This window comes from Salmo salar, chromosome 06, assembly GCF_965601325.2.
Source record: "Salmo salar chromosome 06, fSalSal1, whole genome shotgun sequence".
NCBI classification, from domain to species: Eukaryota; Metazoa; Chordata; class Actinopteri; order Salmoniformes; family Salmonidae; genus Salmo; species Salmo salar.
In genome coordinates, this window is record NC_138296.1 from 50,001,376 (window position 1) to 50,016,957 (window position 15,582).

Here is a 15,582-nt window from a genome sequence, read left to right on the forward strand (position 1 = left end):
AGCCTTTTAACCCTTGTGTAGTCTTAACCTCTTAGGGCTAGGGGGCAGTATTTACACGGCCGGATAAAAAACGTACCCGATTTAATCTGGTTACTACTCCTACCCAGTAACTAGAATATGCATATACTTATTAGATATGGATAGAAAACACCCTAAAGTTTCTAAAACTGTTTGAATGGTGTCTGTGAGTTTAACAGAACTCATATGGCAGGCAAAAACCTGAGAGATTCCTTTACAGGAAGTGGCCTGTCTGACCATTTATTGGCTTTCTTTGACATCTCTTTCCAAAACAAAGGATCTCTGCGGTAACGTGACAATTCCCACGGCTCCCATAGGCTCTCAGAGCCCGGGAAAAAGCTGAATGTCGTCATTCCAGCCGCAGGCTGAAACACATTATCGCCTTTGTCAAGTGGCCGATCAGGGGACAGTGGGCTTAGGCGCGTGCACTGGTCGCCCCCGTCTTTCTTTTTTTCCCTCTATTTACCGAAATGCAGATTCCCGGTCGGAATATTAGCGTTTTTTTACGAGATAAATTGCATAAAAATTGATTTTAAACAGCGGTTGACATGCTTCGAAGTACGGTAATGGAATATTTAGAAATGTTTTGTCACGAAATGCGCCATGCTCGTAACCCTGATTTACCATTTCGGATAGTTTCTTGAACGCACGAACAAAACGCCGCTGTTTAGATATAACGATGGATTATTTGGGACCAAACCAACATTTTTTATTGAAGTAGAAGTCCTGAGAGTGCATTCTGACGAAGAACAGAAAAGGTAATAACATTTTTGTTCTAGTAAATCTGATTTTGGTGAAGGCTAAACTTGCTGGGTGTCTAAATAGCTAGCCCGTGATGGCTGGGCTATGTACTTAGAATATTGCAAAATGTGCTTTCACCAAAAAGCTATTTTAAAATCGGACATATTGAGTGCATAGAGGAGTTCTGTATCTATAATTCTTAAAATAATTGATATGCTTTTTGTAAACGTTTATCGTGAGTAATTTAGTAAATTGTTAGTAAATTCCCCGGAAGTTTGCGGGGGGTATGCTAGTTCTGAACGTCACATGCTAATGTAAAAAGCTGGTTTTTGATATAAATATGAACTTGATTGAACAAAACATGCATGTATTGTATAACATAATGTCCTAGGTGTGTCATCTGATGAAGATCATCAAAGGTTAGTGCTGCATTTAGCTGTCTTCTGGGTTTTTGTGACATTATATGCTAGCTTGAAAAATGGGTGTCTGATTATTTCTGGCTGGGTACTCTGCTGACATAATCTAATGTTTTGCTTTCGTTGTAAAGCCTTTTTGAAATCGGACAGTGTGTTTAGATTAACGAGAGTCTTGTCTTTAAATAGCTGTAAAATAGTCATATGTTTGAGAAATTTAAGTAATAGCATTTGTAAGGTATTTGAAAATCGCGCCACAGGATTCAACTGGCTGTTACGTAGGTGGGACGATTTGGTGCCACCTGCCCTAGAGAGGTTAACATTCAGTATAATCCCCTTGTCCTAAGGGTAAAAAATGACCTGCCTTCACTAAACCCCTACAATTAAGCAGCTTAATTGAATTTTAAACCTCAAATCTATTTTGCATGAAGAAACAATCTGTTGTTCATCACAAACTTTGTGAATATCTGGGTTTTCCCTCTTCACAATGCAGAGACTGCATTTAATCAGTGGACACCACTCATTTTTATTACAACAACCAGTCATCATTGTTTTTTTTACTAAAGTATAGGTTCATTATTATTATTATTATTGATAAAGGTACTGCATAGGTGTAAACATATTTTTTTGCAAGAGATGGCACTTGTATAGCCTAAGAATGTAGCAGGAATGTGCAGAAAGTAATTTTGAATGCATTTTATTGAAGAGAAACAATAACAGTCTTGAACTGTTTTGGCAACATAGTGATATATTCTTATAAACTGTACAATGAGGAATTCAACTACAAAATACTAGTCTTCTCCCATTTTTTTAACCATTGCCACCACCCACAAGGTGTATAAACAAAAACAATAAATAAGATAGATACAAAACAAAAACATGAAGAACATAAATCAATCAACTCTAATTAGCACATGTAGGACAGTATGCAAGTGTGTGTGCATGGAGTTTGCAGATGTATTTCTCACGTGCAACACATAGTATTTGATTTACAGTCCTTCTTTGGGGGGTAGAATTGGCATCTCCTCCTCTTGCATGTCCCAGCTGCAGCCTCAGGTGGATCAGGACAAGATTCATCCCCCTGAACAGCTTTCACAAGCGCTGCAGAGGCTGCTGTGCGGGGGAGGCGCTCCCTTCTTTGAATGTGTGAGGTTACAAGTGCCTTTCCCAGCTGCTCCAGGAACACCCTCCTCTTGTTCTGCTTATCAGGCATCTAGGTAGAGTTGATCTTGTTCCATATCACGAAGGCATTGTATGAGGACACATCAATGATGTTATGGAAGATGACCAGGGGCCAGCAGGCAGTCATCCTCCTGCAGCTGTAAGTTCCAATCACCTTGTCCAGGTTGTCCACGCCTCCTTTGTTATGGTTGTAGTCCAGGATGATGGCTGGCTTCCTGTCCTCGCGATCACTGATCTCAGCAGTTTTGTGCAATGTGCTCAAGAGGACCACATTCTTGTTCCTCTTTGGGAGGTAAGAAACTAGAGTGGTGGTGGGGGTGAAGGAAAACTTTGAGGAGAAGGCCTCTCACCCCCTTGTTGCGAGGAGTGCCGGGGGAGCTCAGGCTTGTTCTTTCTAACTGTGCCAACCATGGTGATCTTCGTCTTCAGGGGCTGTTGGCTGAGTTCAATCAGTAGCACACATAATCTCAATTTCTCATTTTGTGTGTCTTTGTTGTTTTTGTGGTGTATAAATGATTTTAAACAGCCTGGTAAAAAATGACCCTAAGACAATCTTTATACCCTGGTGGTGTACAGCTTTCTTGGAAATATGAACAAAGGCGATGTTTCACTTTTTCTAATGTTGAGGTCAGTCTAGGAAAAGTCATCAAATTTCCACCATAGTTCATGTGTTGAAAAAAGATAATTTAGGGGGTTCTCTCTGCTGTTAAAAGTTGTGGCGGGTTATTTTTTACCCTTAAGACAACACAAGGGTTAACATGATCAACTTGGATTATCTAACATTTGTAAGTCGCTCTGGATAAGAGCGTCTGCTAAATGACTTAAATGTAAATGTAACATAACGTGCCATTGGAACACAGGAGAGATGGTTGCTAATAATGGGCCTCTGTACGCCTATGTAGATATTCCATAAAAAATCACCCGTTTCCAGCTACAATAGTCATTTACAACATTAACAATGTCAACACTGTATTTCTGATCAATTTGATGTTATTTTAATTGACAAAATGTTTTATTTTCTTTCAAAAACATGGGCATTTCTAAGTGACCCCAAACCTTTGAACGGTAGTGTAAATGTAGGTAGAGTTAAAGTGACTATGCATAGATAATAAAGAGAGAGTAGCTTAAGAAGCCTTTTGGACCTAAACTTGGCACTCCGGTACCTCTTGTTGTGCGATAGCAGAGAGAACAGTCCATGACTAGGGTGGCTGGAGTCTTTGACAATTTTTAGGGCCTTCTTCTGACACCGCCTGTGTCGTGACGTTGTATTAGTTAATGTGACGACTGTTGCTCATCGAATGATTAACGGTTTATAAGTGCGTGATTAAATGAATTAAGCAATGAATCAAGCAATTATTAACTCATTAACCTGGGGCACCATGGGAACATTATTTTGATTGCGTTCCTATTTCCCTGTCACGTCCTGGCCAGTATATAAGGTTAATTGTTTTGTAGTTTGGTCAGGGCGTGGCAGGGGGTATTTGTTTTATGTGGTTCGGGGTGGTGTGTTTGTGTAAAGGGTGTTTGATTTAGTATTTCTGGGTTTTGGTTTATGTTTAGTTAATTCTATGGTTAGTCTAGGTTGTGTGTTTCTATGTTTGGTTGATTGGGTTTGGGACTCTCAGTTGAAGGCAGGTGTTGTCTATCTGCCTTTGATTGAGAGTCCCATATATTAGGGTGTGTTTGTATGTGTGATTTGTGGGTGATTATTCTGTGTATAGCCTTGTGCCTTACCAGACTGTTTATTTGTCGAGTGTTCGTTTTTTGTGTTTTGTTATTTTGTATGTTCATTTTTGAGATTAATTAAAAATCAAGATGAGCATTCACGTACCTGCTGCGTTTTGGTCCATTTCCACAGAAGACAGCCGTTACATTCCCAAATTAACTCAAAGGATATCAGAATAGCGATTTTACAACAGTCGCTAAATTAATCAACCTCTTGTCTCATGTCTGAACGTTGCATAATCCGGGAATCTGCACGAACCCGGGCTACACCAATAAGTTTACCACACCAATCTTAGTTGATTATTTATTTACTAGCAAGCTAAAATGATGATAAAAATACACATACACAAAACACAGTCTAGCTATTGATTAGGACTTAGTATAACGGGCCAACACACTATGGCACGTGTTACCCAAAATGGGGATTTAAAAGGGAGAGAAACCAAGAAAGTACACGAGAGAAATATACATTTGGGTTCATTTGTCAGCCATGCTTATTTAAACCTAGCCTTGCCCCGAACTGCCGCTCTTATGGGTCAGAATATAATGATGTAATTACGTGTTGGAGGTCTCAGGTGGGAAGCTCCGCGTGGGTCGTTTAGGCTTCTCAATGACGCACTTCTCCGGCGCAATTCTCTGGTTGTCCTCACGATGTCAGTGTCCTTCTTGGCTTAGTGGTCTGATCCCTCGCCCTTGATCTGAAAGGGGTCTTCTGAGGACAGACAGCTCTGTAGCTCACAGCTTCGGACTGGAATGGTGTAGATACCACGATTCAATGGAGAGTGGAGGCTGGGTGGTTCGGCTTGAATTCACCAGCTTAGACACAGCTACTCGTCCGTAGCTCGTGTAGAAAAATATTTATTTGTCTTCAACCTTGTGTTTCGTTTTGGGGTTCGTTGACTTTGTTAGACCTTCGCTGCAGCTTGGGGTCAATTAGTCTGATATGTTAATTCTTCACTCTCCTGTCTTATACCCTCGGGTCAGAAGTGGGCGTAACCGCCTTTAGGGCAATTCTCTGGGCGGACCAAGTTAAGGGGCAAGGCCTAGATTTGACTAAAATCCTATTTTAGACACTACCTTCACATCTCATCTTTACCAAAACATTCTCTTTGATTTGGATATTTTCCACACAACGTACAATGTATAAACATCAGGCATATACTGGGAAAACTCTTAAAGGTACAATGTTTTCATAATAACGTCATCTCTTAACCTTTAATAACAATACAAAAGTTACATACATTTTCATATTCCACCTCTCGTCATGACCACCATTGTGGCTGACGGAAACCATTGTTCCAAAGTCCCTTTATTGCATGTTTAATGTTCTGAGGCCAGTTCTCCATTGTGAGGACAAAGGAATTTCTCTGTGGCCTAAGGTTTATTATGGGCGTGAGGGGTCATAAAACCCCACCTCTTCAGACCCCTAGATCTCTCCTCCTCTGTTGGGGGTTTGGGAGATAATCTGTAGGGTGGTGGTCTCCTGTACCCTGACCTGATCAGGACAGTCATGACACCTGCTATAGAGGTCCTGGATGGCACTAAGCTTGGCCCCAGTGATGTACTGGGCCGTACGCACTACCCTCTGTAGTACCTTGCGGTCAGATGCCGAGCAGTTGCCATACCAGGCAGGGATGCAACCAGTCAGGATGCTCTCGATGGTGCAGCTGTCGAACCTTTTGAGGATCTGAGGACCCATGCCAAATCTTTTCAGTCTCCTGAGGGGGAATGGGCTTGCCATGCCCTCTTCACGACTGTCTTAGTGTATTTCTACCAGGATAGTTTGTTAGTGATGTCAACACCAAGGAACTTGAAGCTCTCAACCTGCTCCACTGCAGCCCTGTCAATGAGAATGGGGGCATGCTCGGTCATCCTTTTCCTGTAGTCCACAATCATGTTGAGGGAAAGGTTGGTGTCCTGGCACCACACGGCCAGGCTCTGACCTCCTCCCTATAGGCTGTATCATCGTTGTTGCTGATCAGGCCTACCACTGTCATTGGCAAAAATGATGATGGTGTTGGAGTCGTGCCTGGCCATGCATTCATGAGTGAACAGGGGACTGAGCACGCACCACTAAGGTGCCCCCATGTTGAGGATCAACGTGGCGGGTATGTGGTTACCTACCCTTACCACCTGGGGGCGGGCCGTCAGAAATTCCAGGATCAAGTTCCAGAGGGAGGAGTTTAGTCCCAGGGTCCTTAGCTTAGCGATGAGCTTTGAGGAAACTACGGTGTTGAACGCTGAGCTGTAGTCAATGAATAGCATTCTCACATACAGTTGAAGTCAGAAGTTTACATACACTTAGGATGGAGTCATTAAAAGTCGTTCTTCAACCACTCCACAAATTTCTTGTTAACAAACTATAGTTTTGGCAAGTCGGTTATGAAATCTACTTCGTGCATGACACAAGTAATTTTTCCTACAATTGTTTACAAACATATTATTTCACTGTATCACAATTCCAGTGGGTCAGAAGTTTACATACACTAAGTTGACTGTGCCTTTAAACAGCTTGAAAAATTCCAGAAAATGTCATGGCTTTAGAAGCTTCTGATAGGCTAATTGACATAATTTGAGTCAATTGGAGGTGTACCTGTGGATGTATTTCAAGGTCTGCCTTCAAACACAGTGACTCTTTGCTTGACATCATGGGGAAACCAAAAGAAATTAGCCAAGACCTCATAAAAAAATTGTAGACCTCCACAAGTCTGGTTCATCCTTGGGAGTAATTTCCAAACACCTGAAGGTACCACGTTTATCTGTACAAACAATGTTATGCAAGTATAAACACCATGGCACCATGCAGCCACCATACCGCTCGGGAAGGAGACGCATTCTGTCTCCTAGAGATGAACGTACTTTGGTGCGAAAAGTGCAAATCAATCCCAGAACAACAGCAACGGACCTTGTGAAGAGGCTGGAGGAATCAGGTACAAAAGTATCTATAGCCACAGTAAAACGAGTCCTATATTGACATAACCTGAAAGCTGCTCAGCAAGGAAGAAGCCACTGCTCCAAAACCGTCATAAAAAAAAGCCAGACTACGGTTTGCAACTGCACATGGGGTTAAAGATCTTATTTTTTGGAGAAATGTCCTCTGGTCTGATGAACCAAAAATAGAACTGTTTGGCCATAATGACCATCTTTATGTTTGGAGGAAAAAGGGGGAGGCTTGCAAGTCGAAGAACACCATCCCAACCGTGAAGCACAGGGGTGGCAGCATCATGTTGTGGGGGTGATTTGCTATAGGAGGGACTGGTGCACTTCACAACATAGATGGCATCATGAGGTAGGAAAATTATGTGGATGTGTTGAAGCAACATCTCAAGACATCAGTCAGGAAGTTAAAGCTTGGTCGCAAATGGTTCTTCCAAATGGACAATGACCCCAAGCATACTTCCAAAGTTGTGGCAAAATGGCTTAAGGACAACAAAGTCAAGGTATTGGAGTGGCCATCACAAAGCCTTGACCTCTATCCTATAGAAAATGTGTGGGCAGAACTGAAAAATCGTGTACGAGCAAGGAGGCCTACAAACCTGACTCAGTTACACCAGCTCTGTCAGGAGGAATGGGCCAAAATTCACCCAGCTTATTGTGGGAAGCTTGTGGAAGGCTATCCGGAAGGTTTGACCCAAGTTAAAAAATGTAAAGGCAATGCTACCAAATACTAACTGAGTGTATGTAAACTTCTGACCTACTGGGAATGTGATGAAAGAAATAAAAGCTGAAATAAATCATTCTCTCTCCTGACATTTCACATTCTTAAAATAAAGTGGTGATCCTAACTGACCTAAGACAGGGAATTTTTACTCGGATTAGATGTCAGGAATTGTGAAAAACTGAGTGTAAATTTATTTGGCTAAGGTGTATGTAAACCTTGTCGTGGAATATTGCTTCAAAAAAATAACACTCTTACGAGAACTTGTGAATTCAATATAGACTTTAATACAGAGTAGCAAAGCCGAGCCCTTCCATGGAAGGACCCTATTATACACGCAACAGAGCCGAGCCCTTCCATGAAAAATACTAAATTCTCATATTACAGAGTCCTATCTTTATAGGATTCTGTCTTTGCATAACGTATAGAGTCCCCTCCCTCTATATGAAAATAGCTTCCCTAGACCATTCTTGTCACAGTATCCAACGAAGGTGGCGCCCCTCCTCGGTCGGGCGGTGCTCGGCGGTCGTCGTCGCCGGCCTATTAGCTGCCACCGATCCATGTTTCTGTGTCTTTTGGTTTTGTCTGTCTATCCCGCACCTGTTTTGTGTCTGTCATTAGTGGGGGGTTATTTAGTGTGTATTTTCAGTTTGGGTTCTCGTGCGGGATTGTTTATTGTCCACTCAGGACAGTTGTGTGTGTGGCCTGTTTCGCTAGCCTGTGTACGACTTATTGCCAGGCTGCGCCCCGTGCGCTTTTCTTCGTGCTTTCTTTTGGGAATGTGTTTTCCTGGCGGACTTATTTAAGCGCCCTGTGCCTTTCGGCTATTGTATTTTTGTTTACCGTGGCATTAAAAATCTGTTGCTCCGGGCCTCTGTCTCCTGCGCCTGATTCCGCATCTCCACTGGTCCTAGAATTCCGTGACAGTTCTTCTCCATATTAGTTCTTGCTTGTTAAGGCCTGATGACGCACACATCTGTTCCGGTCTGGATTACAATGGTGGCAGAACCCCCTAGCTTATACAACAAAAATACATTTATTGTATATGGTTCACATGTCAGTCAATTTGCCACCATTCTTCTCCTGTTTCCTCCTGACAATAGTATGTTAGAAGGCGATAATGTTATTATGTTCTCAGCTAATGCAATCTCTGTCATGACATCCTACTCAGAGATGGTATTTGCACTACATGCCCCCACCTTCCTATCCGGTCAATGTACTCATTGTCCTTGCTACTTCCTGCTGTTTTCTTCAGCATAGCAGCTGCATCTAGCTTCTTTACATTAACTCCCACAACTTCCGACTTCAACTGTAGGTATTCCTTTTTGTCCAGGTGTGAAAGGGCAGTGTTGAGTGTAATAAAGATGGTATCATCTGTGGATCTGTTGGGGCGGTTTGCAAATTGGACTGGGTCTAGGGTTTCTGGGATAATGGTGTTGATGTGAGCCATGACCAGCCTTTCAAAGCACTTAATGGCTACAGACATGAGTGCTACGGGGGGTCGGTAGTCATTTAGTCAGGTTACCTTAGTGTTCTTGGGCACAGGCACTATGGTGGTCTGCTTGAAACATGTTGGTATTACAGATTCAGTCAGGGACAGGTTGAAACTGTCAGTGACAACACTTGCCAGATGGTCAGCACATGCTCGGCGTACACGTCCTCGTAATTCGTCTTGCCCTGAGGCCTTGTGAATGTTGACCTGTTTAACCTGTTATGGCTAGGGGGCAGTATTTTCACGGCTGGATAAAAAACGTACCCGATTTAATCTGGTTACCACTCCTACCCAGTAACTAGAATATGCATATACTTATTACATATGGATAGAAAACACCCTAAAGTTTCTAAAACTGTTTGAATGGTGTCTGTGAGTATAACAGAACTCATTTGGCAGGCAAAAACCTGACAAGGTTTCAGGCAGGAAGTGGCCTGTCTGACAAGGTGTCGTTCTTCTTGTCTCTGTTTATTGAAGAGTGAGGATCTTAGCTGTCCCGTGACACTTCCTACGGCTGCCATAGGGTCTCAGAAGGCGGTAAAAAGCTGAATCGTGGCTTTGCAGGCTCTGGCTGAAAAAAAGTAGCGCGTTTGGGTAGTGGCTGGTTACAGTACTGTGAGACTCAGGCTCGTGCCCGCGTCGACCGAAAGCTTTGTTTACTTTCCTCTGTTTAGCTAAAAGGAGATTCCCGGTCGGAATATTATCGCTTTTTTACGAGAAAAATTGCATAAAAATGGATTTTAAACAGCGGTTGACATGCTTCGAAGTACGGTAATGGAATATTTAGATTTTTTTTGTCACGAATTGCGCCATGCGCACGACCCTGATTTACCATTTCAGATAGTGTCTGGGACGCACGAACAAAACGCCGCTATTCGGATATAACGATGGATTATTTTGGACCAAACCAACATTTGTTATTGAAGTAGCAGTCCTGGGAGTGCATTCTGAGGAAGACAACAAAAGGTAATCAAACTTTTATAATAGTAAACCTGATATTGGTGAGTGCTAAACTTGCCGGGTGTCTAAATAGCTAGCCCGTGATGCCTGGGCTATGTACTTAGAATATTGCAAAATGTGCTTTCACCAAAAAGCTATTTTAAAATCGGACATATCGAGTGCATAGAGGAGTTCTGTATCTCTAATTCTTAAAATAATTGTTATGCTTTTTGTGAACGTTTATCGTGAGTAATTTAGTAAATTCTTAGTGAATTCGCCGGAAGTTTGCGGGGGGTATGCTAGTTCTGAACGTCACATGCTAATGTAAAAAGCTGGTTTTTGATATAAATATGAACTTGATTGAACAAAACATTCATGTATTGTATAACATAATGTCCTAGGGTTGTCATCTGATGAAGATCATCAAAGGTTAGTGCTGCATTTAGCTGTCTTCTGGGTTTTTGTGACATTATATGCTAGCTCGAAAAATGGGTGTCTGATTATTTCTGGCTTGGTACTCTGCTGACATAATCTAATGTTTTGCTTTCGTTGTAAAGCCTTTTTGAAATCGGACAGTGTGGTTAGATAAAGGAGAGTCTTATCTTTAAAATGCTGTGAAATAGTCATGTGTTTGAAAAATTTAAGTTTTTGTATTTTTGAGGAATTTGTAATTCGCGCCATGCCTATCATTGGATATTGGAGCAGGTGTTCCGCTAGCGGAACGTCTAGATGTAAGCTACCGAGAGCGTGATCACACAGTCGTCCGGAACAGCTGATGCTCATGCTTCAGTGTTACTTGCCTCAAAGCGAGCATACTGTAGAAGTAATTTAGCTCGTCTGGTCGGCTCGTGTCACTGGGCAGTTTGTGGCTGTGCTTGCCTTTGTAGTCTGTAATAGTTTGCAAGCCCTGCCACATCTGACAAGTGCCGGATCCAGTGTTAAACGATACGATCTTAGTCCTGTATTGATGCCTTGCCTGTTTGATGGTTCGTTGGAGGTTATAGTGGGATTTCTTATAAGCTTCCGTGTTAGAGTCCTGCTCCTTGAAGCAGCAGCTCTACCCTTTAGCTCAGTGCGAATGTTGCCTGTAATCCATGGCTTCTGGTTGGTGTATGTACGTACAGTCACTTTGGGGACGACATCCTCGATGCACTTATTGATAAAGCCAGTGACTGATGTGGTGTACTCTTCAATGCCATCGGAAGAATCTCGGAACATATTCCAGTCTGTGCTAGCAAAGCAGTCCTGTAGTTTAGCATCTGCTTCATCTGACCACTTTTTTATAGAGTCAATGGTGGTTCCTGCTTTTTGCTTGTAAGCAGGAATCAGGAGATTAGAATTATAGTCCGATTTGCCAAATGGAGGGCGAGGGAGAGCTTTGTATGTGTCTCTGTGTGTGGTGTAAAATTGGTCTAGATTTTACTTTCCTTTGGTTGCACATTTAACATGCTGATAGAAATTAGGTAAAACTGATATAAGTTTCCCTGCATTAAAGTCCCCGGCCAGTAGGAGTTCAGCTTCTGGATGAGCGTTTTCCTGTTTGCTTATGGTGGTATACAGCTCATTGAGCGCGGTTTTAGTGCCAGCATCAGTCTGTGGTGGTATGTAGAAAGCTACGAAAAATACAGATGAAAACTCTCTAGGTAGATAGTGTGGTCTATAGCTTATCATGAGATATTTATCCTCAGGCGAGCAAAACCTCAAGACTTCCTTAGATATCATGCACCAGCTGTTGTTCACATATATGCATAAGCCCCCATCCCGTGTCTTACTAGAGGCTGTTGAGGCTCTTTTTCCACTAAATCTCTGTTTCCTTCCCCAGCGAATCACGGGGATCTGGGCCTGGTCGGTTGTGTCTGTAGTAGTATGTTATCCAGTTTGAGGTGAGCAACCGCAGTTCTGATGTCCAAAAGCTCTTTTTGGTCATAAAAGACTGTAGCAGCAACATTATGTACAAAACAAGTTACGAACATTTCGAAAAAACAAACAAAATAGCATGGTTGGTTAAGAGCCGATAATGTGAGCCGGATGTGTCCCTCCCTTCACATTTTCATTGTGTTACAAAGTGTGATTAGAATTGATTTAATTGTAAAAAGAAATGTCAACAATCTACTCAAAATACTCTGTAATATCAAAGTGTAATTTTTTTATTAATACAAATGTGATCAGGAGTTCAGGAGTAAAATGGGGTTTAACAAATCACATAAATTACATGGACTCACTCTGTGTAGGGATTGACATGATAGGGATTGTGATGACTTTTGAAGGACTGACTCTTCCTCTGTCCCCAATACGTACAACACATGTAAAGTCCCTCAGTCAAGTATTGAATTTCAAGCACAGATTCAACAACAAAAACCAGGTGGCTTTTCAAAAGCCTCATGAAGAAGGGCAGTGATTGGTAGATGGGTAACATTAACAAATCAGAAATTGAATATCTCTTTAAGCATTGTCAATTTAATAATTATGCTGTGGATTATGTATTAAACCACCCAGACACATCATATATACAGTTGTCATTCTGAACTGAGCTGCATGACAGGAATGAAGTAAAAAGAAGAATCCAAAAAATACCAAAACAATATTGCATGCAACAAGGCACTAAAGCAATACTGCAATACAAATGTGGCAAATAAATGTACTTTATGTCCTGAATGCAAAGCCTTATGTTTGGGGCAAATCCAGCACAACACATCACTGAGTAACTGCCTCTTTGTTTTCAAGCATGGTGTTGGCTGCATCATGGTATGGGTATGGTTGACATCGGCAAATACTGGGCAGTTTTTCAGGATAAAATAAATTAGATGGAGCTAAACACAGGCAACATCCTAGGGGAAAACATGCTTCAGTCTGCTTTACACCAGACACTTGGAGAGCAATTCACCTTTCAGCAGGACAATAACCTACAAAACAAGTCTCCACTGGAGTTGCTTAACAAGTAGACAGTGAAGGTTCCTGAGTTTTTTTACTTAAATCTGTTTGATAATCTATGCCAAGACTTGAACATTTTTGTCTAGCTATGATCCCCAAAGTCTTGACAGAGCTTGGAGAATTATTAAAATAATAATGGCTAATTTTGCACAATCCAGGTGCGTAAAGCTCTTAGAGACTTGCACAAGTATACTGACAGCTGTGATCGCTGCCAAATGTGTTTCTAACATGTATTGACTCAAGGAGCTGAATACTTATGCAATGACTATATTTTCTATTCTATTAATCTTTTTTTTTTCACTTTGACATTGTGTAAATTGTTGACACAAAATTACAATTAAATCAATTTCTATCTCACTTTGTAACACAGTAAAATGTGAAGAATTCCAAAGGGTATGAATACTTTTGCTTGTGTCCCTGTTCTGTCTTCCTTGCAGCACCAGTCACCTGCAGGTATGTTTCCTCTCTCATCCCACCATCACCCCATTTCAGAACTATTAAAAGCATTGGCTTGTGGGCTTGGGAAGGGCCAAAAGCCATTGCAATTATTTTAATTAGTCTTAGTGACAATCAAGAGCTAACCTTTCAGACTGCACCATCCCTTCAGGGACGTATGTGTGTGGGGAGGCTTTGCAGGGGGGCTGTGTGTGTGTGTGTGTGTGTGTGTGTGTGTGTGTGTGTGTGTGTGTGTGTGTGTGCACGAGGTTGTGACTGGTCACGGCAGGCCTCTGCACACACACAGGGTATTAATAATCTCATTCTCTCATCACCTAACATCAACCAACCGCATGTCATAAAGTTGGACATAACCACAGCTCTGCTCCCGGGCTGCTCCGCTGTGAGTTCAGTTGTAGTAATACAAATCATTTATATAGAGGATTTATATAGAGCAAATATGCTCCACAATAATGCAGCAATAAGGTAAAATAAAATAACAACAACAACAACAAAATAAACGGGGTAAGATAGAACAGAGGAGGCAGCTGCAAACAAACACAATTGGATGTCATTGTCAAACACAAGCATTTCGATTGTTTTGTTTTTCCCTTTCCAAGAAGAAGAGGAGGAACAGGTGTAAATTCACTAGTTTAAATCGAACAAGACATTTGCACGCAGGCAAATTTAGTTTGTACTTCATGTAATTGCCACAGGGGATAGAGAACTGATGGGCTGCACCTGTATGAAAATGCACATGCAGCTATTAGTTAATATAATGTTATTATAAATGAAGTAATACAGAATCACCTAATTTCAGCTAAAAGGATGCAAAGCACTGCCAAACTGATGATTTCATTCTCCCATAACAGCAATTTCATAGCAACTAAGTCAGATGCAAATTGCCTATTTGTTTTTTCATAAAAAATACCTCCCTATTTCCATACCCTGTAAAACATTAAGCAGTTTCCATCAGGGATCATTCCACTCTATAATTGTGCGATAATCAAGAAAAATGTAGGACATTTACAAATTATTGAAGCACCAGCCTTTTATGGGAGCCAATCATAACGTTGTTGTATATTCCAACTGCTATCTATATTTGTGTATTGACATGCCAAACATGTATACCTTGATAAACATAGAATAGTTGGCTGGAGGAACCAGGCAAATTGGAACAAACTGTAAAAAATTATCTAGGGATGATTCTTTTTTTTTTTACCCGTTATCTGGTAAGGGCCATGGGATGTTTAGTGACCACAGAGTCAAGACACCAAGACACGTCCCATCCAAAATACAGCACCCTACACAGGGAAATGTCCCCAATCACTGCCCTGGTGGCGCTTTTATAGACCAGAGAAAAGGGTGCCTCCTACTGGCCATCCAACACCACTTCCAGCAGAATCTGGTCTCCCATTCAGGGACCAACCCTGCTTAGCTTCAGAAGCAAGCCAGCAGTTGTATGCAGGGTGATACACTGCTGTTGATGTATGGCTACATACTGTAGACTACATACTGTAAACTACTTTAAGCAAACCAAGATTTGTGGTTCTGCCTTTCGCTATAGATTTGCATTTGTTTTATTTTCTTGTTTTGGCTTTCTCCTTGAGAAAACCTACTGGACATACACTAAAAGAGCTCATTGTCCATAACCTAGCTGTTCAGACTAGGGTCAGACAGCTAAGTTCAGAACTTATTTTCTCAAATCTGTTGGGAACACAATATGGTCTATACTTAGCATGTAGGTTTCTCACTCATGGGTGGCACACATTAATAATTTTGGGAAAATAGGCAGGGCATATGTAAATTCTAGAACGTTCATTATTTACCTATAAAGCCCGGTAGAATTCAATGGCTATAGTTTATTCTTACATGTTCTATTGAGTGGTTTTTGAAAGCAAAATAATTGAAAACCTTATTAGCATTGTCATATTCGATTTTCATGATAGCAAAATAGGACTGATAGTTTGGTTAGCTAAACTAGCAAGTCTGTTTGTTTGGTTACCAAGCAACAACTGTAGCTATGTAATAAACTTGCTAGATACTTT

At 41.4% G+C, this 15,582-nt stretch overlaps 1 non-coding gene across 1 annotated transcript; it reads right to left on the minus strand.

Annotated features, from left to right (window-relative positions):
- Positions 1 to 15,126: 15,126 nt before the first annotated feature.
- Positions 15,127 to 15,179, minus strand: LOC123743595 (U7 small nuclear RNA). Its single transcript, XR_006770451.1, has one exon. It is a non-coding gene; the product is annotated as a U7 small nuclear RNA (small nuclear RNA).
- Positions 15,180 to 15,582: the final 403 nt, after the last annotated feature.